This window comes from Sciurus carolinensis, chromosome 15 (assembly GCF_902686445.1).
Source record: "Sciurus carolinensis chromosome 15, mSciCar1.2, whole genome shotgun sequence".
Taxonomy (NCBI): domain Eukaryota; kingdom Metazoa; phylum Chordata; class Mammalia; order Rodentia; family Sciuridae; genus Sciurus; species Sciurus carolinensis.
This window is the reverse complement of record NC_062227.1, coordinates 75590228-75614536: the sequence shown is the minus strand read 5'-3', so window position 1 is coordinate 75614536 and position 24309 is coordinate 75590228.

Genomic DNA, 24309 nt, shown 5'->3' with positions numbered 1-24309 from the left:
AATAAGAAGCACAGAGGTGCTCGGCCACAGAACATAACTGCACAGACACGAGATGGCAGCTTTCACAACAGTCACCAAAGAAAGCTGCTCTCCTTGTTTGCCAGTGCCTTTAGGCCAGGGTCTGCTGCAGCAGAACATCAGCCCAACCGTGCACCCTGGGGACGGCAGAGCCACAGGGTGGGAGGACTCTGGCCCCTTCCTAACTTCATGAGGCAGGGTCAGGCACTGGGGTGGGCCGGGACCATCCACAACCAGACTGGTCCTCTACTCAAGCCTCACTGGGTTTGCTCGGCTTCGCTCTTCCCGAAGCATAAGTATCTGGAACTCTGAACTCGCTTCACGTTTACTTCCCTTGCTAAGAGTGAGTCACTGTTCAATGTGCTGTTGTGACAGTGAGAGGAGGAGCTTAGAAAATCTGATCTCATCGTCCCTGTTCATCCCCTTTTCTAGACACTGTGCCTGCATCTTCCTGGAAATGCAGAAATACAGGAGCATTGTGGGGTGGCTGCTTTTGACTTTTTATATTTCACAAAAGCACACACCACACTTGATGATGTATGTTCTTTGAGTGTAAATTTATGGTACATTTTTCAAGGCATTCACTGTCAATCCAGCTACATTGCTATTTTGGACTGTTTTATAACGTCCATTTTTCTCAGTCTGACACTCCAGTGGGTATACACACACACACACACACTCTCTCTCTCTCTCTCTCTCTCTCTCTTTCTCTCTCTCTCTCTCTCTCTCTCTCTCTCTCTTTCCCTCTCTCTCTCTCTTTCTCACTCAGTAGGGAAGCCGAAACACTAAAGAAATACAGGCTATCAATCAAGCTTTACTTACTGAGTGCCTACAAGTCACTTCGGTAGGTGAGAATGATACGGAGGAAGTAAAGCACAGTCCTGAGAGTGAAAGAAACCTGTGATGTTGCCAAGGGACCAGAAAGCATGTACCCACACACACTGAGCCGGTATTACTAGAAAGAATATGATAATTGCCACCAAGTTCAGATGAAAGGTTGAATGGAAATATAAGGTCAAGTAGGCAAGAACATTGAAATATGCTCTCTGCTCTCTTGATACACCCCAGTATTCTCTTCACTCTGTTCTAGTCTGTTCCAGATATCTGCACCTAATTCCTTAAATATACTCTTGGTTATTCTGGTCCTCATGTTATGAATTGCCATACAGAAGGACGAAAAGTAACAAAGACATTTGCTTTGATTTTTTTTTTATCTTTTCCTTCCATAGTTTGTTTTTTGACTCAAATAGATGAGAACCCAAATACAATTTTGACATACACAAAATTACATGTGTAATGATAAGTCAAGTGACTGAAGGGGGACTAGTGGTCCAGGTGTCTCATGAGAGTTTTGCATTGCTACCACAACCTGCAAAAATGTTTCTCATCACAAGGAACAGCAGATATATTTTCCAGAATTCACTTTCTATCTTGGACTTGCTTGGAGTTCCACCATGAAAGGACTCTTGCATGAAATTTAGAATACAGAGAAGAAGGGGAGCCATTATTCTCTGAAGGAAGCTACAGGCAGCAGTGTAGACACTCACAAAATGTCCAGTGTGTCCCGGGAGAACTCCGTGCAGGTACAAGCTTCACCGTTGCAGACTGAGGTACTTGGTGGATTCCCAGAGGTTCTGACAAACGGCCACCATTTCTCAGTAAGCACTGAGCACCATCTGCTTCCCAGCTGCTGGCCAAGCTCTGTGGGAGCATTCCTGAACTTCACTCATGACCAGGTCTCCCAGTTCCTGCCTCCGCGGTGTGAGCCCCCTTCCTTCCCTAGGCCTGCGATCCTGGGTTGCAGACAGTAGCTTATGGTGTCCTGCTGAACCCTGATGCCACAGTGGGACTTCTCAGGCAGGGGAGAGGACATGAAGGACAGTGCTTGCCCTCAGGCACTTTCTCTGCAGGAAAGCACCGAACAAGGCAGGAGTGGCGTGGGGAGAGAGAAATCCAGTTTCAAATGTGAGAATCCAACTAACGAATGCTATGGTTTGGATGTGCAGTGTCCCCCAAGACTCGTGTTTCACAGGCTTGTCCAGGGCAGCAGCGTCCAGAGGTGGAACTTCCGGGGAGTGCTGGAAAGAAGTTTCTGACCTCCCTCGGCAGTGACTATTTCAGGGGCAGCTGCGTGGACCACTAGGGGGTGACGGAACCCTGGCGGTGGGGCGTGGTTGGAGGAAGCAGGTCCCTGGGGGCATGCCCAGAAGGGTGCTTCTTGTCCCCAGTCCTTCTCCCCGTGTGTCTCCCCTCCCTTCTGCTTCCCTGCTGCCATGGAGTGAGGACTTTGCTCTGCCTTGCCCTTCCACCATGAGGCTGGGCCTCACCTCAGACCCAAAACAACGCAGCCAGCTGACCATGGACTGAAACCCAACCCTGGACCTAAATAAACTATCCTTTCCTTAAATTGCTCCTTTCAGGTATTTTGGTCACGGCAGCATTCAGACAACTAACACATGAGAGTAAAGTAGGAAGGCTGCTGTTTTCAGGACGCACACCAGGAGTCAACGAGAGGGGTAGATAGTGCCCTGATGTAGTAGAGCCAGGGGAAGCTGCCTAAGAGGGAAAGGTCAGAGGAGACGCCCTGGAATGTCACAGAGGATGCACACAAATCTAGGAAGAAGACAGAAAGTAAGATAAAAAGATAAAATTGATTTAAATTAAAATAAAATAGGGGGGTAAAGGAAATCAGTTTAGCTAAAGAAGTTAGTTTGCTTTGCAGGAACAAGAGTAAATACAGTCTCAGGTAGAAACCGCACCAACTCCCGGCAGGATTTGAAACACTGGTGTCAGAGGGAACGGAGTTTCCTTCTCCAGCCTCCCCTGCCCAGGAGCTTCACCTCCAGCGTCGGCATCGAAGCTTCCATTGAGGTGCCCGTTCCTTCCCTACATCCTCCTTACATCATTTTTAAAATACCAAAACCCAAGCTCCACCATCACGGGCTTCATCCAGATGTTGCAGTGAGGTGGGGGCTGAACTCACTGTCATCACAACTTAGAACATGCAGCCTCTTCCAGACACGCCGCAGGGTCACTCCTCCCTGCCACGCCGGCCTGCCAAGCACACGCAGGCTGTGCACGTCTATGGACCCATGAGCGACCGCGAATAGTATCGAATTACCTTTAAGTGAAAAGACAACCTGGGAAATGGGAGAAAACATTTTCGAATCATATCTGATGAGGCATTGACGTAGAGAATATATGAGGAATTCCCACAACAACAACATAACAGCACAACAAAATCAAACAACCCCATTTGAAAACAAGAAATATACTTGAAACAACATTTTCCCCCCAAGGAGGATATGCAATTATCCAATAAAGATATGAAAAGATGCCCAACATCGTTGATCATCAGAAAACTGAAAATCAAGACTATAGTATCACCTTATCCCCAATAGGAGGGCTGCTATTAAAAAATGAAAACAGCAAGTGCTGGTGAGGTTGTGAGAGAAGGGGCTTGCGCACCCTTGGCAGGATTGTAAAATGGTGAAACCACCATAGAAAACAGTGTGGAAGTTCCTCAAATAGTCGCAGCGTGAACATCCTGGATCCAGCAACCACATTTCTGAGCATAACCCAGAAGAACTGAAAGTAGGATCTCAAGGAAGTACCTGTCCACCGGTGTTCGTAGAAGCACTATTCACAATAGCTGAAAGGAGACGCAGCCAGGTCCTCCCTGGATTGATGAGCATGTCAACAACAGTGTGGCGTGCATGGTGGACTAGTATTCAGTCTTGAAGGGGAAAGTCATCTTGCCACATGCTGCACCATGGACAAAGCAGGAAGACATCGTGCCAAATGACATAGGCCAACGATGAAGACCAACACCACATGATTCCACTCACATGAGGTCTGAGGCAGCCAGATTCACAGAAACCATGTCTGGGAGGGAGGAGATGAAAAATTTCCATGAAACAGAAACAGATCCATTTCACAATACGAATGTACTTAACATTGTGAACGGCACACTTCAAGTAGTTAAGGTGACAACTTGTTTATCATTTACCACAGGAAATGGAAGCAGATTAAAAGTCACCCCTATGAGCATCCCAGGAAAGAGTTTGCACACACAGGAACATAGCTCCTACCAGACTGGGAGGATGTGACCCTTTAGTCACATTTACTGAGGGTTCTTTTTTCTCCAAAAACCATCATCAGTTCAAATGTTTACCTCACAGTTGCTGAGCCTTCATTGTTCCTAGTGCTCAGAGCATAAAGAGGAGGATCACACAGTCCTTGCTTCAGTGACTCGCCATCAACTAAGCAGGCAGATAATCGTAAAACCGCAAATGCAAAGCAAATGAACACAAGTAAGGCGAGAATTCCAGTGCTAAGGTGCACAGGTGTCAGGGTACACAAGGAAGCTTTGGAGAGGACTTAACATCAATGGAATTTACCAGAGAGGTGGGAGGGAGGACAGGCGGAGAAGGGATCCTATCAGCATCCGTGAGGAATAAAACATGCAGCGGGCTAGAAACTGTGAATCCTCCCACATCGTTGGACTTTGTAGTGCAAGAGGGAGGAAAAATAAAGAGAAATTTGCAGCCAAAAGTAGGGACTAGGTAATGAGGGACCTTGTAACTCACACTTACAAAAGCTGGATTTTCTACTGTTAGGAACAGAAACACTGAGAATTTGCATTAGGGTGGGGAGCTATAAGCTCAAGGTGATGTAGAGAGTATATACCTAATGTTTATTTTGGAAAAGCTACCCCGGTAAGAGTATAAATTACAGTTTGGGGAATGTAAGGCTATGAGAGAGAACAGTATCAATGGGAACAAGTTTTAATCCTTCCAGATTAAGGATTTTTAAATATGGGTTTAAAGGAAATAGGCATGTAGCCTGGAAGGTGAGGGGGGGTTTAAGAATTTTTTATAAAATACAATTTACAGGATGTGGCATTTAGTTTGGTATATTGGATAAAGGAAAAGAGAACTCCAGGATGCCTTGTTGGTCCCTAACTTTAGCAGCCTCCTCCGACGAAAGTGATATAGGAAATGAGGGTGGGAGGGGCGGGGGAAGGAAAGATGGTGGAATGAGACAGACATCACTACCCTATGTACATGTATGATTATACGAATGATATGAATCTACATCGTGCACAACCATAGAAACGAAAAGTTGTACCCCAGTTGTGTACAATGAATCAAAATGCAGTCTGTAAAAAATCAAAAGCTAAATAAAAATATTTTAAAAATTTAAAAAATAAAATAAAATAAATTAAAAAAAATAAATAAAATTTTTTAAAAGAGAGAAAAATTTTTTAAAAATAGTGATATAGGAGATAGGAGAGGAAATATCAGAGGCCAGGAAACAAGCAAGTAACACATTGAGTTTGGGCACCTGATGGAGATTCCTCTAGAACATGCAGACAGACATGCATGAAGCAGTTGAACACATGAGTCTGAACCCAAAGGTAAGACTCGGGCTGGGGATAAAGATTCGAGATTCATGCACCTAATGGGTGACATTCCCTAGAGAAGAGAGGCAGAACAAGATGAAATGTACAGAGAAGCATATATCCTAAATATGCAATATTTTGAGAAGTGCCTCATAGATTATAATAATGTATGAACAAAATTGTATAGCATTCTCAATGTTATATAAAACTATTTTACTTAAGGGAAAGATAATTAATTTGTAGCCTAGTATGAATCTCTTCTCTGTGTACCTTGAAAAGAAGCTGTGGATTTTATATAAATTTCTTGGATGAAAGATAGGTGAAGGCAGGATGGGGTGGTAATGGTTGTTACTGGTGGGTGATTGGTTTAAGATCTGGTGAACACAGAGGAATCACATTTCTCTATCTGGAACATCAGCTGCCTTGGGCTGTCCCACCTCCTTCTGTCTGTGTTCAGCATATATTGTTTGTTGTTGTCTAATATGTTTCATAGACAACACATTTCATGAATTCTGTTTATGCCTCACATGCTTTTAAACATTCAGCACATCAGCCTAACACGGTTTAGGAGTCTCATCATCTGTACTTAGCATAAATAGTTTTTAGTAGTTCATTCATCCCACATATTTTCTCTTCATTGGTAGTATAACTGTGGATACTAAATTTAAAAAGCAAAAATATATTTTAACCAAACACTAGTGAAATTCTCAGGCATGTTACCTATAGGTCCTTGGAAGAGAAGATTAGATTAAAATGAAAACTTCTGTTTTCAAAGAAATCACATTTCATGGGTGATTGCTCACTGTTTAAGGACTTACAGACCCTACTATTCTAATGCACTGTCTCTCCTTAGACACATAATGCTGAAAATACTACAGTAAAAAAACTCATTGGCTAACCTTCTGGTAAGTAAGGATTCGTTCAATAACTTCCAATATTACTTCCAAATGATACTATCAGCGGATTCCACCCCCTCCTTTTTTTTTTTTTTTTAAGAATGAGTAAAAATGGAGTCTAATGATATTTTTATTCACTAAACTGAAAATATCACTAACTTCTTCTATTAAGAAAAATTTCTAAATAATAATTCAGAAAAGTTTAAACTACTACCATGTTTTCAGAAATACCTTCTCAAACATTCATCATCTCCCCCTTATAATGGTAAGACTAAGGGCTTCAGTTTGCTATGTGAGTAGCTGTATTTCCTTGTAAAATAAAAATAATCCTTGGAAGCCATATGGTTCAAACATTTAGTGGGTTTTTTTTGTACAAAACAGGCCCAAAGAGCAACAATCTAAAATGATTTTTTTCATGTCAAGGGATATCACTGTTTAAGAAAGAAATGTAAAAAATAGAATAGTCCATAGTGCTCACATTAACACTATTTACTGTACCATGCATTGTGACAATTGAAAAAAATTTCAAGACACTAAATAAAAAACAGTATTATAGCATACCCAAATGTATTCATTTGTTTTTAGTATTATCCTGTTGATTCAAAATAGAGTAGGAATTTTTGTCTCTTTTTCTACTAGTATTTCATCAAATTGAGAAAACTCAGAAAATTCTACAGTTAAAATTGTGTGACCTGCTAAAGATACACTCACAAACTTTCAAAAGAATCATATTTATCCAAAATAAAATGTCAAATCTTCTTGTAATAATGATCATCATCATCATCATAATATAATAATAATAATATTATTATTAGCTTTAAGTAATTTTTCCCCTTGTCAAAAATACACGGTGATAACAGTGTAGGGGTCAGAGTTGTCTTTCAGCATGAATTCTAAAACTATGCTCAAGGAGAAAACCCAGAAGCCATCCAAGTAAAATCAATCAGGTGTGGCAACTAGAGATTGTGGGTACGTCATCACAAAATGGAAGTGACACAGGGACGTGGGTGATAAATGTAAAGTGATAGGCAGCCGAGGCATCGCAGAGCCACGTGGACATCGGTCACCTTCAGGGCTAACATCAGTGACTTCCCCAACCTCACAGTCCCGTCTTGAAGCCTAGACCCCAGGAAGTCTAAGGAACCCAGGTTCAGGCAGGGAAAGGAAGGAATAGGGGACATTTCCCTCCAGGTCACACAATGCATCAAACACACCGACACACAACCATTTGTCTCCCCTTTTTCTAGGACCTAGAGTCTCTTGAGTACCAAATATTCTAAATAAATGCTATTTCTGGCAGGTGGGTGGCAGGGTGATTCGGCTTCTAGGTTCACTGAGTAATCTGGATGTGCACAATGATTAATTATCATTAACAATCTTCTAGCTCACGTTTCAAAATACACCCCTCGCACTGTCCAGTGAGGGTGTGAGCTCATCATTTAGCTTTACGTGTACATGGAAGGATGATTCCCTCCCACACGGCTCTTTCGATTTGCTTAAAGAACATTATCACATTGCCGCATTCCCAGCAGAAAGGCGAGGCTCTGGGGATGCAGAGATGAGCAACGCCCTCGTCCCCACAGTCCCACCAAGGAAGGGAAACAGCCAGAACAACACAAGGGAGACCCCTCAGCCTGCCAAGAGCAAGCGTTAGCGTTCATTTTCTACTTCAGTGCTACACCCGTAAGGTCAGCTCTCCTAAGTATCTTTCATAGAAGTGAGTAAAGAAGAAGATGTGGGTTGCGGGTAAAGAATAAAAATCGCTTCAGTTACATGTGTGGTTATGGAGCACTACTCTGCCAGGAAGAGGAACTAGTCTGCTAAAGAGAGCGAATCATGGTACATCTGGAGGGAGAATTCAAGAAAAAAATCACGCCATGTCTCAGGCATAACACCTACTACCGGGTTAAAAGCCGACCTACTTTTTAATATACTGATGACTCGAAAGCAAATATTCTGAATAATCCTGGAAGAGGTAGGTGCTACAAAAGGTGAAACAACAGAGAAGGAAAACATGAACCTGATCCTACATATTTTAAAAAGCCTAGAAATCATTGAGAGCAGTGGAGAGTTGAACGGAATGGCAGGAGAGGCAGTGCGGTGTCCTGGACATACAGCACAATCTCATGTCATTTGAATCAATTAATAGCTAATGTGGAAGCTGAAGGCTTTGTGGCCAGGAGGGAAATGTTGGAAAATGTCTTATTGATCCACCTGGTGCTTCTCATCCAGAGGAGATTAATGCACGGACACTCCAGAGAGGAAGCCACTGTGCTGTTGGGGTTGATTTTTGCTCATACCCCATTTGATAAGACTAAAACCTAAAAGGTGGTTGGTAGCAGTAGTGACGAACTGTCTGCCCTTTCTGCTGTCGCTCTGTCTCTTTTTCAGATTTGCTTAAAAAATAAAATGAGATTTATGAACAATGAACGTGAGATTTATGAACAGTGAACGTGTCCAACGAATCCAACCACACATACACAAAGGCAGAACTCTCTTTGACGGGTAGCTATTTTAGGCTTTGATTTCTCTGTGATCAATGTTAAGGATATAGAAGTTTATCATCAAGTTACAGACATCTGTTTCAGCAAGTAGATTCAATTTCTTTAGAGAAAAAAAAACAAAGCAGAACCTAGGCAGACCAGGTAAATGGTCATGAAAGCCGTTTCTAAGTCAGACAGGAACAGAATGCCTGCTCTTCCATTGAACCGCACCATTGAACAGCATTGAAGAGAAACTTTTTTCTGAAGTAACGATGGAGATGTTAGACTTGATTCTTTCATGCTGCAGAATACCAAATCATCCGTCCACCAGCCACCTGACTGCAGATCCTACTTGATACGATTTGCATTAAGTGTAGACATTCACAGGTTTCCCAGGCAAATGGTATCAGAACCTAATATGAGAAATACTTTTCTAGAGAGAAAGTCAGCAGCACTGATATAGGAATTGATTTCCACCCACCACAAAGCAATTCCAAAACAATCATCAATGCCTAGATTCAACTAGCCATGAAGAGAGGCTTTCTAATATGCTCCTAGAGAATGACAAAGAAAAGTTAAGTATTGCATGCTATTTTTAAACTAAATGGCATCTTTCATGTTATTGTGCCATTTATTTAGTGTAGAAAAATTTAGCAATCACCTATTTAACATGTATTTGTATTTTTATAATAAAAATATTTTATGATACAAATATTTTTATATGTGAATATTCTATAATATTTTGAAGAAGAAATTTAGTATCATAAATAAGTACTAAGCTAAAAGTTAAAGATTGAAGCGGGGTGGCAGGAGGATATTAATAGGGGCATGTCTCAGTGCAATCTTCTAGTTCTAAAGGAAAATCAAATCAAAAGCATTTGAAATGCATACGCATGGCTATATATCAGTCTATAATTTTGACTTGGAAGATACATAGAGAACTTTCTACTTCTGTCTTCAGACGACCTAAAAATGAATTCCGATGAAAATTTCCTAATGTTTTGTGAGCCAGTGGGGTACTTGACCCTGCCCTGCTGGGCAGGCAGCTCGGTGCCACCGGCCACTCCCGTGCTACAGGGGTCGGACTCGGCTGTGGACTTCCCAGAAGGCTCAGAACCATGGGCCTGGGGACCTCACTGAGTCCAGGTGAGGTGGACCATGGAAATCAGTTCCCAGGGACTAATATTCCTTATCTGGCAGGAGATGAAGTAGAAAGGAATTGATTTTGCCTCTTTCCAAGGGAAGCTCTGAGGAGACTCAAGAGCCCCGAAGCCACCTTTATTTTCAGAATGAACACTGGGCAAGATAAAGTGAGATGACAAATTTGGAGACAGATGGCAAACAGAATTGCCCAAAGCAAGCACAACCGACAGAGGTTTGGTACTTCCATGGTCCGTTCTCTCTGGGAATAGATAAGCTCTGAGATGTAACCATTTCCTGTGCGAACAGGAGTCTGCGTTAAGAAGATGGCGACATATTAGCAATAGCCATCAAATTGTACTCGAAACTTAAGACCGCTCAGCTTGACACTGGGATTACTACTTGCCACACAGATTTCAGTCACATCTCCTTACGTATTCTTTAAACACAAAGCAAGACTTGCATGTCAACTGCATCCCCAAGAGAGGGAGAGACCGCATTAGCACAGCATGTGTAAGTTCTGCTGAGTTCTCTCAGGTAAGGTGCTGCATAATATGGAGTCATTGCACTGAAGTGACTGGATCTTGGCAAATAGCACAGTTAACTATCTATGTTTAAATAGGAGACAAGTAAGAATTTATAAACTAAGCTAAAATACGCTGTATGTAAGTAAAGTATGTAACAGTCTTCTCTGTAAATAAAAGCAAACAGTTTTTTTTGTTTGTTTTTGTTTTGTTCTGTATCGTTTTTTATCCACATCTATAATGAAAGTACTATGTTTCTCAGGGGCCATCAACACCGACACCGCATCCATCTTTGTCAATTTCTTGGAGGAGTCATTAGTGAAGTGTCACCTTCTGAGTCTTTCACAACTTGAGAACAGAAAGTTTTCTTTTTTAAAATATAAACAACAATAAAAATAACACATGACAGTAAGAGTACGCATATTAGAACTGTGTCACAGAAGCCTGTGATTACAAAAATGATCATTACTATTGCTGCTATTATATTATTGTTACCAAAAACTTACCTGAGCTATTCCCCTCCCCATTCAAAACTCTCTCTGAAAAGGTTGTACTGTAACAAATGCAACCTAGAGTTAACTGTCATGTGTAGACAATGCCACGTTACTTTTCCAACTTTTTCTACCCAAAGATTATTTTATTGCTGTGTAAAAGTAGGAACATGGAAAATTAAAAACTTACAAAGTCTATCATTTGCCATTATTCTATGCAATGGGACAATAAGGATCAAGATCAGGTGTTGATTACTTTGTTTGAGGCAAACTTAGCAAAGTTCAGATGTTTAGATTTCCAAACGTTTTGGTGGTTAAATCACTTTACCTGCCAAATGTGATGCTAAAGAGATTATTACATGCAATAAGGAGTTGCACTTTCTAACACCTAATGTCAATTCCCAATACAGAATTCCAAGTTTTTAATAATCATAAATGGTAAACTAATTTAGTTCTCCAAGAGTAAACTGTACATTCAAAATATTTTCAATAATTGATTGAATTTCAAATATTTGTTTTTCTCAAAAAGGCATATTCAATATCAAATTATACTATATTTCAGAGCCATAGTAACTAAAACAGTATGGTACTACCATAAAAGCAGGCTTTTATACCAATGGAGAATAGAAGACACAGAGACAAGTATGCATAGCTACAGTCATCTAATTTTTGACAAAGATGCCAAAAACATATGTTGAAGAAAAAAATAGACACTTTAACATGTGGTTCTGGAAAGACTGGATTTCCCAGTGACAAAGGAAACAAGATCCCTATCTCTCACTGTGCATAAAAGTCAACTCAAAAGGGACCAACTAACTATAAGACCAAGAACTTTACCACCATTAGAAGAAAAATAGGGGAGATATTTCAACATATAGGCTCAGGCAATGTCTTCCTAAATAAGATCTTTATGACTCAGGAAATAAGAGGCAGAATCAATAAGTGAAATAGCAACAAATAAAAAAAAGTTTGCACAGCGAAGGAAGCAATTAAGAGAGTGAAGAGACAACCCAAAGAAGGGGTGAAGAGTCTTGCCAGCTACTCTTCTGACAGAGGACCAATATCCAGAACATATAAATAACTTTAAAAACTCAACATTAAAAAGAAATCAATAAATAGACAAATTAACTGAACAGACACTTCTCCAAAGAAGTACAAATGGACATTTATATAAAAACTTGCTCAACATCTTCAGTCATCAGAGAAATGCAAATAAAGACACTGGGATTCCATATCCCTTTGGTCAAAATGGAGATCATCAAAAAGAGAAATAACAAAAAATGCTAGCAAGGATGCAGGGGAAAAGGAGCATGGTTGTTGGTGGAAGTGTAAATTGGTATAGCCACCATGGAAATCAGTGTGAAGGTTCCTCAAACAGCTAAAAGTGGATCTAGCACATGATCTAGCTCAACCATTCCTTGGTATTTAGTCCAAAGCTAAATACCTGTTTTAGATCTACATGCATACCCATATTTTTTGCAACGCAATTCACAGTAGCAAAGTTTTGGAATCAGCTCAGGTGTCCAACAGCAGATGAATGGATAAAGAATATATACATGTATAAATCCTACATACAAATACAGAAGAGTTTTACTCAGCCATAAAGAAGAAGTTATACCATTTTCAGGGAAATTACAGAAACATAATTTGAGCAATGTAAATCAGACTCTGAGAGAAAAGTGTCATATGTTTTCTCTCCTATGTAAAAGCTGGGAGGAACGCAACATAAAAGAAGGGTGGCATGAATTGGAAGGAAACCACTAGGGGAGAGCAAGGGAACCAAGGCGGGAAAGGAAGGGTGGGGGGCATGGAGGAGTGAAATCCATCAGATTATGCTACAATGAAACCCACCATTCTATAAAATTAATATGCACCAATAAGGAAGGAGAAAGCAGGAGACAGAAGATATCTGCTCATATTGCTATTCAATATTTATTTTAACATTTATAAATAAAATATTATACATTATAATATAAATATAATAAAATATTTTGTATTTTTAAATTTTTATTGAATATGTGTTCTTTTCCTTCCCTGGTAGTCGTTAAGTGGATATACAGCTAAGTGGAGGCCTTACAAGACGTTGCTTCCCTGTCCCTAGGAAGTTGGAAGCGCACAGCAGCAACCCACTTACAAAGTTCATTCGGCGGGTCCAGGATTCGTTCAGTGGGCTGGAGCACTACTGTGACGGGGACGAGAGATTCCCTGGCCTCAAGACTATTATGATCTCTCTGAAACAAGTGTGGGAAGCCATCGGCCGTGAGGGGACTGAGTGACGTTGCAGCCATTAGGCAGGGAAGCCTGGTTTGGGAATTTCCAGCTGGAATCCACTGGTTGGAGGAGGCGGGATGCATGTGGTTCCCTGTCCTAGCTCAGAGCTCAAGTGCAATCACAGCACCAGAGACAGGTAACCCGCTAGAGCCACTGCCTGCTCACCCCAGCCATCCTGTTTCTCAGGAAGAGGCTCCTACGGATCCCTTTTGATCCAAACCTCTGTAAGTTGAGCAAGCATGTCGGCTTCTGTTGGTAGAAGCTGCACCTCCCTGGTCAGCTCAACCCATCACTGCTCCACTCTTTAAACAGATTTCTGGTCTTCTGTGTTAAGTTAGCGATACTATTTTCTTAGGTTTTATTTGACAGCCAGCCCATCCCTCCAAGGGGAAGCCTTTCCCTCTCCCACACAGGATGTGGGCCAGAACACTACAATTATAAAAACAAAAAGGGGGAAATAAGACCCCACAGCATGATTTTGATCCTGCTTTGTTTGTTAAGGTTTTAAACTGATTCTGAGTGACTCAGTTCCCACAGGGCTCATGGACGGCTTTCCCGCAGCAGCGTGCAGCAATGCTGGGATGCGTGTGCATTGTATCCTCTGGCTGTGTTCTATCCCCCATTAGGATGGTGCTGGTTTCCTATTGCTGCTGTAACAACTCACTGCAAATTCAGCCACTCACATCAACACGAAGTCACTCCCTTACAGCCTGGAGCACAGACATCCAAAGCTGCTACTTCACAGAGGCTCTGGGGGAGTCTCTCTCCATGCCTTTTCCAGCTCCTAGAGGCCACCTATAATCTGCAGTCTCAGCCCCAATCTACAGCTCCAACACAAGTCACGTCTTCGCTCTCCTCTGGCACTGGTCCACTCACAAATCCTTCCTCATCGATTCTGATACTTTGACCTCCCTAAGGACTCTTGTGTTTACATGGGACCCACCCAGATATCCAAGATAATCTTCTTACCTTATGAACATTAACTGCATCTGCAAAGCCCCTTTTCCATGTGAAATAACAAATCCATCAATTTCAGGAATCAGGGGACAGACACCTTGGTGGGCAGGAGGATGCATTATTCAGCCTAACAAAGATACTATGGATGATTTCCTGTGTATATCAAAATTGTATAGGGTTTCGGCAATTTTTGGAATTTTACCAAGATATTTTTCTATATGCCAGTCCTGTGCATTTAATGTAATCTTTAGAATTTTTGCCAATTTTATATAAATGTAAAACTTCTGTAAAAAGAAACCAAATATAAGGTAAAGGATGAACTGTGCTATTGATAATCATAATGATTTGGGCTTAAATGATCCACGTTAGCTCTTTAGTTTCACCAATGCTATACTCATTCTGGCATTCAACCACAATTACAGATTATAGAACTCTATTACCAATTTGGAAAAAAAAAAATCATATGTGTGTGGACACACACATCCACACTTATATACCCTTTTCATCAAAGATAACTAATGCTGAAACAGCAATAAATGTATTTGTGCTTGAGTTGGAATATTTAGTGTTTGGGCAGCTAGCAGGAATTCATAATTAGTAGATTGATGAGATCCAGGGTTATGAGTTTACGATTGCTTGAAATTTATATAAATCCTTTATTATTGAGGTTGAGCATTGTAATTCTCTTGATAGCATAAATTAATGAAATACTGTAGAGCTCCAATTGATGGATTTCTCCCATTCCTTCATAAACCATTATTGCTCTCTGTCTGCAGCGGCTTATAAACTTTGAGAGTTTCGTGGCATCTTCCCATCATGAGGCAGCTGTTATGAAGTCATTTTCAATTCAATGTCAGTTTGGGGGAAGTCTAAGGTAGATTGGGGAGAGACAATGGAAAGCAAGCTGCCACGCCCTGCCTCACTGTGAGCGGGATTTCGCTTTGAATGAACGATTCTTTACTCCTAGAGGCATGTCCTTTTTCACTGTCCCCCATGGGACACCAGCTCATGACACTCGAGCATCTTGTTTTAGAAAACAAGTTAATACATCTGGTCCAAGGCACTGAACTAGACTTTTTCAGGTTTGTTTATTCATTTAACAAATGTTTATTGAATTTGTATGTGAAAAATTGTGCACAAGTTGCTAAGGATAGCAAAGAACTCCTTTCTTTGGACAAATTCAGTTCCAGTGATAAAGGAACAGATAATTGCAGCACCAGGTAATTATGTTGTGATAGACGTAAGTAGGGTGGGCTATGTAAGTACTGAAGGAGAGCATCTGAGTTCAACTTCCAATCTTCCTGCAAATTGAGTTTTGAAGGTCAAACAGGAGTTGGGTACAGAAGGGAACAGGAAAAGGTATTCCAGGAAGCAGGGACAGTGTAGATAAAGCAGGGCTGATGAAAAAGTCAGACATGACATGGCACCTTGAGGAACTCAGGACAACTCTGCAGAGGTGGAAGAAAGGGATCTTTAACAAGGGAACAGCTAGAGAGTAAATGGTCTCAAAATGAAGAAAAAATCAGTTTTATTCTAGAGTTACTTTGAGCCTTTGGAAGGTTGAAAGCAGGGTTCCCTCATGGTCCAGACTGTACGTTAGAGAGATAACTGGCACCAGGATGGGACAGTGGCATGAAGCATCAGGCATGCTCTCAACTCCTCCAGACTGGGAGGTAGCCTGGAAGACAGAACCGCCTGCTGGGCTCCACCAATCGGAAGACCTACAGAAGGAGGGAGAGAGGAATTAAAGGTCAGCGCGTGTGCGCCTCTGGATTACTGCCTGGCTGTGTGGGAAGCTGTAACCCTCACCCAGGCTAGCGCACCTGTGGGTGGCTCCCTCTACACAGCAGGAGCCACGGTGGCTTCCTTGTAGGTCGTGTGAGGCTGTTTAAGTGCTTTCCCTGTTAAACTCTGCTATAATTCTCTAAAAATGAATGAATGAACAGCCTTTTATTTTGCCTAGTTGCTTACTGACACCCCTTTTACCCTGGTAACACAAGAGGATGAATGTCATTTCACATATTTCACAGGTAAAGAGAACCAAATTCTAAGTGAGTTCAATGTGCCAAGCTCCCAACAGGTGGGAAAGCCAAGAATGCAGGAGGCCTGCTCAGGAGGCTGCGCCTTCTCATGCCCTCCCCACAGAGCATGGCCCGCTTCCTCCATGCCCAGGGCACCAGGCAGGGGCGGAGGGTCAGAAAGGTCGCTCCCAACATCCCCAGCACTTGCCCCCTTCGCGGTGGGCAGCACGGTGGGTGTGTGAAACTGGGAGTGCTTCCCACACATCTCATCCGTCTCAACAAACCAGGAGAGAAGTCACTGCCTCTTTAGCCCCAGCGAGTGAAGCAGCGGGGATCTGTGACCGTCGCCCCATCTGCCCAGACCCATGTTACCTGTGGGTTTTTTAAATATTAAGATGCATTACGTATTTTTGGCACACATTATGTACATTTCCCCTTTGACTTTTATTCCTCCAAGGAATTGTAAATGTCATGTAACAAAATGGCTGAAATTTTTTCTATCCATTTTATATAAATTTCAGTGCAGAATTTACTCTTCTAAAAGGGAGATAGTAAAATTACAAATATCAATGATACTACTAAAGAATATTCTTACCCTTAAGCAAAATTCATACAGTAAGCGTGATATATTTTCTTTTAACCAGGAGTTTAAAATAATTTAACTTGTCTACATAATGATTTTTTTTTCTACATTATACCCCGATATGGAATAGGGCATTGACATCTTACTAAAGCAAAAGACATGTAAAATGCCAAAATGTTCTTCACCCTCGAAGTTGATGTACCTATTGACCATTTGTCCAGGATCTCATTTGCTCTTTCTCCTTCTGTCTCAGCTCCTACCTCCTCTGTAGTTGACTTTTCTAAGCTGAACTCCTGGTTAGGTCTTCAAAGATACGACATGAGAAAGTCTCTGGCATACTAAATACCTTTGCAACAGATATGACGACACCTAGTGGTCCCAAGAAAATAGAACGTGCTTGCTGGGAACTCAGTAGATTCAATGAATGTGCATGAAAGTTACATGAGGAAATTGAAAGATTTCAGTCCTAAAAACTGAAGGTCATGCATTTCTTCCTAAGTATTATGTCCTTTTTTTATTTAGCTTTACCTTCCACTGGGGCAGGGTGAGAACTCCAGAATGATTCATCTTCTTACAAATCTTCCACATGCTGACAGAATATATTGAACTTTCAATACAAAAACAAAAAAAAGAGGAATTCCTCAGATTTATCTAATTTGGACTAATCAATGAAATAGTTCTTAATAGCTCAGTGTTGATGTTTAGACAACAGAAAATTTTAAAGAGGCTATTCACATTTCTGTGATTTTCAAATTCGTAGCTGACACAGAACCAACAAGTGCTGCACAGCCTTTCACTCTAGTGTCTACAAAGAAACAAGCACCCACCTGCGGGACCCCTTGGGGAATGCAAAATGACAATGGACTTGAAATGCCAGAGTCTCCAGGAGAGTAATTTAGGTGGTGTCAGTTATTTAAATGATCACAGTGCCACCACAGAGAGGACTCTGTTTAATTTCCCACCTGCCATATTCAAATGTCAGCTATACTATAACAGCCATTTAGGATGACCCTAAAATTTGATTCTGCCTTCTATTCCAAAATAAGTGTGGCTCATGGCACATGCAATATCCACTTTATTGCATTTTAAGTAGAAAAGATACACATAATATTGAATTTTAGTTTTATCACATAGTCCTCATATCAAATGGAGAAGATGTCTGACCTTCTGCTGTAGTATATTATTGGAAGTAAAAAAATAAAAAATAAAACATGGTTTTAGCTTGAAATAAAATTTCATAATGCAAACCCCAGTGTGAAGAAAGGGGAAGGAGTATTGGGAGCTGGAAGTCCTGCTGGCTACAGCTGCTCCAGCTGCCTGACATTCCCAGCTTCAGAGTCCATACCAGCAATGGTACAGGGGGTGCCCAATTGCATTTGAAGTTCCTCCTGTGTCCACAATACACTGTTAACACTGTCAAACTCAATGAACATGTTTATTTACCTGATCGGTCCTATAAAGTTTCAAATAATCATGTTCTGTTTTTCAGCTATTATTTCCATTAATTAGATTATCTTTCCAGATTATAAATTCACCAGGAATAAAATTATCTCAAATTTTCTGGAAACACTAAAAGAAGATTTTATTAAATTTAAACATATAACATGAAGGCAATGGAACTGTAGGACATGTCATAGAGGAAAAATGTTTCATCCACTTCCAAAATATTTTCTCGTATGATATCACCTTACAGTTACATATACAGAGTCTTACTGTGATAGTGACATATTTAGAGGAGGTAGACAAAGACACCAATGAGCCTTCCGTGCACGGGGGCTCATATAATAGTGAGCAGTGGAGCCCACTGCCTTACGTTTATAGAGTGGAATTAATAATACAATAATACCTCCATTAATTTCCTGGTTCTCATGGGAATTATACAGTACACATGACCAAACTTCTTTTTTCTACATAAACATCATCTCAGAAAACAAGAATGCTATTTTTGTATTATAACATACGCCCTCTAGGAAAAAGGGGTAAACATGTTCTTTAGAAAGGCCCAACAATTCTCCAATCATCCAGGAAGGCCCAAGTTCCCACCTGCCCCTTCAGTGCATTTCATTAAAGCTTTCGATCAACAGAAATATCACAGAACCTGCACCAAAATATGTACCATTATCATTTTAGAGCAGAAGTGCCCTGGAAGAAATTATGAGCTACTTCACATATAAGCATAATATGATACTCCTATTAGAACAAGAGTTCGCCTTTTATTTTTATAAGCTCACATACCTCAGTATAAGCAATATAGGTAACTTTCCATATTACACTATGATTCAAATATAAACATTTAGAAGAATTAAATTTGATTGTTTTCTCAAGTATTAAATCCTAAAACATAAAATCAGATTTGTCTATGCATATTCATGTGTTTCAAAAAATGCTTTTCTCAGTTTCAATTTAGTAAATATTAGTATCTACTTAAATGTATGAAGATAAAACACAAATGCATACAACCTAAAATACATGATACTAAAGGCTATATTTCACTGAGTTATTGACAGTATAAATAAAAGTAATAATACCAGAGTATATTATTTTTATCAAAATACCAAAATGTAAACATATCTTTCTAATAAGTTAAAATGGCAATCAGTTTACTACTTGTAATAAGGTTGCTAACAAACCTGCTAAACCCAAAGTAATGTCAATGAATAATACTTCGGGTTATGCATTATTGAATCCCAAGCTATTTTTTCTAGCTCTTTCTAGGTACCACAATTTTCTTTCTTCAAAACCAAAGATCTGGTCAAACTACCAAGATGCCCATTTTACAGATGGTTCCAGGAACACTACAGCTTATTCATCAGAAAAGAGAGTTCTGAGAATAAACTCATTGTGCACATCTTGCGTGACTAAAAGCAAGTGTGGTAACACATATTCAATGTATTTGATCCATTTATATTCAACACAAATCTAGTTATCTGAACCTGCACAGAGGATACTTGTAGTAAACTATTACTAGCAATTCAAATCCATGAATAACGCTTAAGAACTCTATATTATCATATTGGAATTAGTATAGGAAAAAAAGTAAAGAATGAATAAAAATTATTATTCCAGTCTGTATTTTGAATCCAAAAACACTTGTTAAGAATGTTACAAAGTTACATAAAGAAACAACTTCTTTTACAAAAGTCTAATAAATTATTTGATATTAAAACAACCATGACAAAATCTTTGGTAGCTTTGCTATTGAAACAAACAGGTAGATCAAATGCCATTACTTTACATTCTATAAATGACTTTTAAGCACTAAACTGTTAATTAATCTCAAGCACAAGGCGTAATGTACGCAAGTCCTGGGCTCCATTCCTGGTTTGAGGTTCTGCCCCACATAACCCTACAAGCCCCCTCTGTGTTCCGCCCACTGATCTCCTCCTGGGCCACGACAGCATTCTTTCTCTCCCTGGGACTGTTTTATCTATAGAATGAGACTAATACCACACAGAATTATTTAGAAAAGTTACTGCCGATTAATTCATGACTATAAAGCTCTTTTCAGATATTTCACATTCCTCCTGGGGAATGCAGCCAGAGGCAATTTTACCTTTTCAAACAGTCTTACATAAGGCCTAAGAATTCTGAACATAGTACTTTTCTGTTTTATTCCTTCCAATCAACTATAATGACTGGTTGTTTCACATTTCTAAAACGCAAAATATCATATCATCAGAATTTTCCTCCTGGTTTTATAAGGGCAGAAGGTTTCCAGAAACTGAGACTGTTAAGATCATGTGAGATAATTTCCACTTACATATTAAGAGCTACCTTGTCAAAAAATAAAAAGCCGCTGTCCTGAGCAGGTGGGACTTCACACCTGCTTCTCCTGCCTGCTTCGTTGCTTCATTATGTCTCAGTCTCCGTTGGGGAAGTCCCAACTGAAAGCCAGTCCATTCACCGGGCCTAAATCTCCTGTGGCCTGAGGACATGATGTAAAATTAGCAACATTTGAACAACATCGGTGCCGTTTTCCACCCCTCTTGAGGGGTGTGCCTCAAGATTGCCTATTTCAAATTTTTTTGTAAGCTACCCTAAAATAGAAACATACAAATAAGGAAAGAATTCATAACTGAATACAGATCATGTGCTTTATTTCATGAAAAAATTTGGAACATTCATCACTTGACAATAATGGAGATAAAATTGAGGTAGAAAGACTGAAAAATGACCGAATGTATCTGCAAAATACATATTCTGTGCAATATGTTCAACTTTTAATAAATGTTTTACATACATAAATGTGATTAGGGGGTGAACTGGGATTATTGTCATTATTGGAAATTATATTAAAATGTATAAAAAGGAGACTGAAAGTTCTACAACTGGGTTCTCTAGGGTTCAGATTCTGTTTAACTTGGTTTTTTTAAATTTATTTTTATTTTTTAATTTGTTCTAATTAGTTATACATGACAGTAGACTGCATTTTGACACACTGTACACAAATGGAGCACAACTTCTCATTCCTCTGTCTGTACATGGTACAGAGTCACATTGGTGGTGTAGTCACACAGGTATATAGGGTAATAATGTCCATCTCGTTCCACTGTCCTTCACACCCCCACACCCCTCCCCTCTTTTCACTCCCCACTCCCCCATTTCCTTGCCCTTCTGGAAGCAGGTAATTTTCCTCTTAAGGTTCTCAGAAATCTTCTCAAAATTGGCAGAATATTACATCCCTCGCTTAAGTATTGCTCTTTCTGCTTAAGCAAACCATTCCCCTTATTTCTAGACTAATACTGCAGGCTACCTTGCAGCAATAAGCAAAGAATAATACAATGTCAACAACAGCAAAAAAATCTGTGTCTTGACTAAACATCAATACCTTGAAATTGTGAAGAGTTAGGGCATAGAAATTTGCCCAGATAGGGAGAGAATGCTGCAAGAAAATGAAACAAGATTTGGTTGTATACCACTGAGAGCTAAGAAAACACCACCAGTGCCTATGATAAAACTACTTACAAGAGCACTTTGTGAAGGAGGCATTACCTAATTTAATCCATGCGTATTAAGTATGTAGAGCCACTACACACTTTTATTAAATCTTACTGGTTTACTTACGGGCAGTGCACCTTTACCCCTGCCAAGATCACCTCCTCAGGTAAGCCATGTCTGGTGTCCACTCAAATTTTCCCATGCTCACATTGCAAGGTGGATGTTTTTCACAGCCATGGTGCAGTGAGACTTCTGTGTGACCCAGAGGTAGTGGGCGGGCATGGTGGGGGAGCCCCAGGCAGAAAGATTGTATACTCTGTCACTTCTTAGGAATAATCATTCTCAATACACTGCTCACCCTTGGTCACTTTCAAAAGTGCTGACCTGGATCTTATGACCATTTCATCTGGCTGAACTCTTGTTTGGGGGAGTGAAGATTCACCTCCTTCTATACACCATCACCAACTGCAATCCATCCACTTTACTCTCTACCTTTGAAATGTAATTTCCTCTCACAATAAATGATCAAACGTTCAAATAAAGAACCCTTTTGGGGGAGGGAAGGTTAAATACTCAGTAAGTTATTTAATTTTTATAAGTTATAAAAGACATTTACCAGGTCAAAGTAGTACTTTACAAACATAATAAGCATACTAAACTGTTGATTCAGTGGAAGAGCAAAAGAATAATCAGTGGCTTATTTGCACAATAAGATTATTCATGCAGCTTCTTTCTACTGAGTATTTACATGCATTTAATGAATATGAAATCATAAGTGAAAGCCTAAAATTGTCCTGCATTCTTTTTATTAGTTGTTTACAAACTTCTTGTTTATGCAGCATTGAAAATAATTTCTATTGCCACACTCATCTTTACACATTGTTGGGGTCTCTTAAAATTTTCATTCTAAATTAAATAGTTGAAATAACTAGAATTTCAGTTTTAATCTCAACTATTAACTTTTAAAATGAAATTAAAAATCCTTTTTCTGTATGTATCCCAGTGGAGATCTAAATAGCTACCATTATCCATATACAAACATAACTGTGCAAACTTTTAATAACTTGAAATTTTGTAGAATTTATCTTTCTGCTTGAATTCTTAATTCTCTACTACTTACTCCTGAGAATTTCACATATACAAATCTATAAAATATAAGTATAGAATTTTAAGATATATATGCATAGTATGCTTATCCTTAGCACCTAAGTTCTCTGTAAGGAGATTTTGGAATTTTTCTATATTTTAATTTTTTACATAAAATTATTTCCCATTGAAATCACAAATACGATTTTTCAAAACAAAATAAATGTAATGAAAAATAGCTATTTGGCAGAAATTGAAATTTTATTAATGTGTTAGACAGCCAAGGCTTTTAAAATTTTTTTCCTGGAGTTTTTCAGCAAAGAATTCAAGATTCCATTAGTGAATGTCAGGCACATTTAATCACTGATTTTTCTCTACTTCCTATGTTTACAGATGCAAACATTATGAATAAAAAGACATATTTATAGACCTTAAATAGAAACTAAAGTTTTATTATAAGAAAAATGTGCATTATATTTGATTCCAAGTTAAAAGTTACGTGGTAATTGTCATCAAAATGTTTTTATCATGAGGTAGAACCAGGCACATTCGTTGGGAGCTTGTAAAATTTTGTTGAACACAGTGAATCTTTCAGCACAGATGGATACAATTACTTAGTAAATAGTCATTAAACCTGTTGTTTTCAATTTCAAGAATGATGGTCTCCAGTACGCTTTCTTTAGTAGCAGGGATAAGGCTCCACAGAGAACTCCAGGGTGCGTTGAAGCATGGCGTTCCTGCATGCCCTGGGAGAAGAGGAATGGAGAGGCAAGTGGAGAAGTGTAACTGATAGGACACCAACGGAGGGATGTGGTTTTAGGAAGATCAACTTAGAAAATAAGAATATATGGCTCCACATCACGTACCACCACAAGACTTGGATCCTAAGTAGAATAAGATGTACTCCATGTTTGTATAAATATGTCAAAATATGCTCAACTGTCACATATAACCAAAAAGAACAAAGGAAAAATACAATTAAATAAAATGATAGACTGATAGGCAAAAAAAAAGAGAGAGAGAGAGAGAGAGAAGTTTTACGTTCTTGAAATTGATTCCTTATAAATACCAGTGCCTAGTAAGCATGTCATAATGTCATACGTTCAGTGATAACCATAATTCAGTTGCAAGACAATTGATCTATATTAAGCTCTAATCATACAGAACACCCTATAGTAAATAAATTAAACATGTTTAACCTGAAGCTATGTGTGAATAATGGATGGGAATATACCATCCAATATGTGGTATATTTTAAAACTGCAAATTCAATACGTTAGCATAAAGTAAGCTTAAACATGTTTTCTCATAAAAACCAAATGACTTGCAAACAACAATTCCCAAATTTAATTAATGCTAAATAATTTTGACTAAGATGACCCATTAACATTCTTTGAGAGTCTTATCCCTCTTAAAGTTTAAAGAAGGTAATTCTCTTATAAATAATTTGTTCCTACGGATTAACATGTTCAAACTTCAGAGTAGGGATCCCGTCCT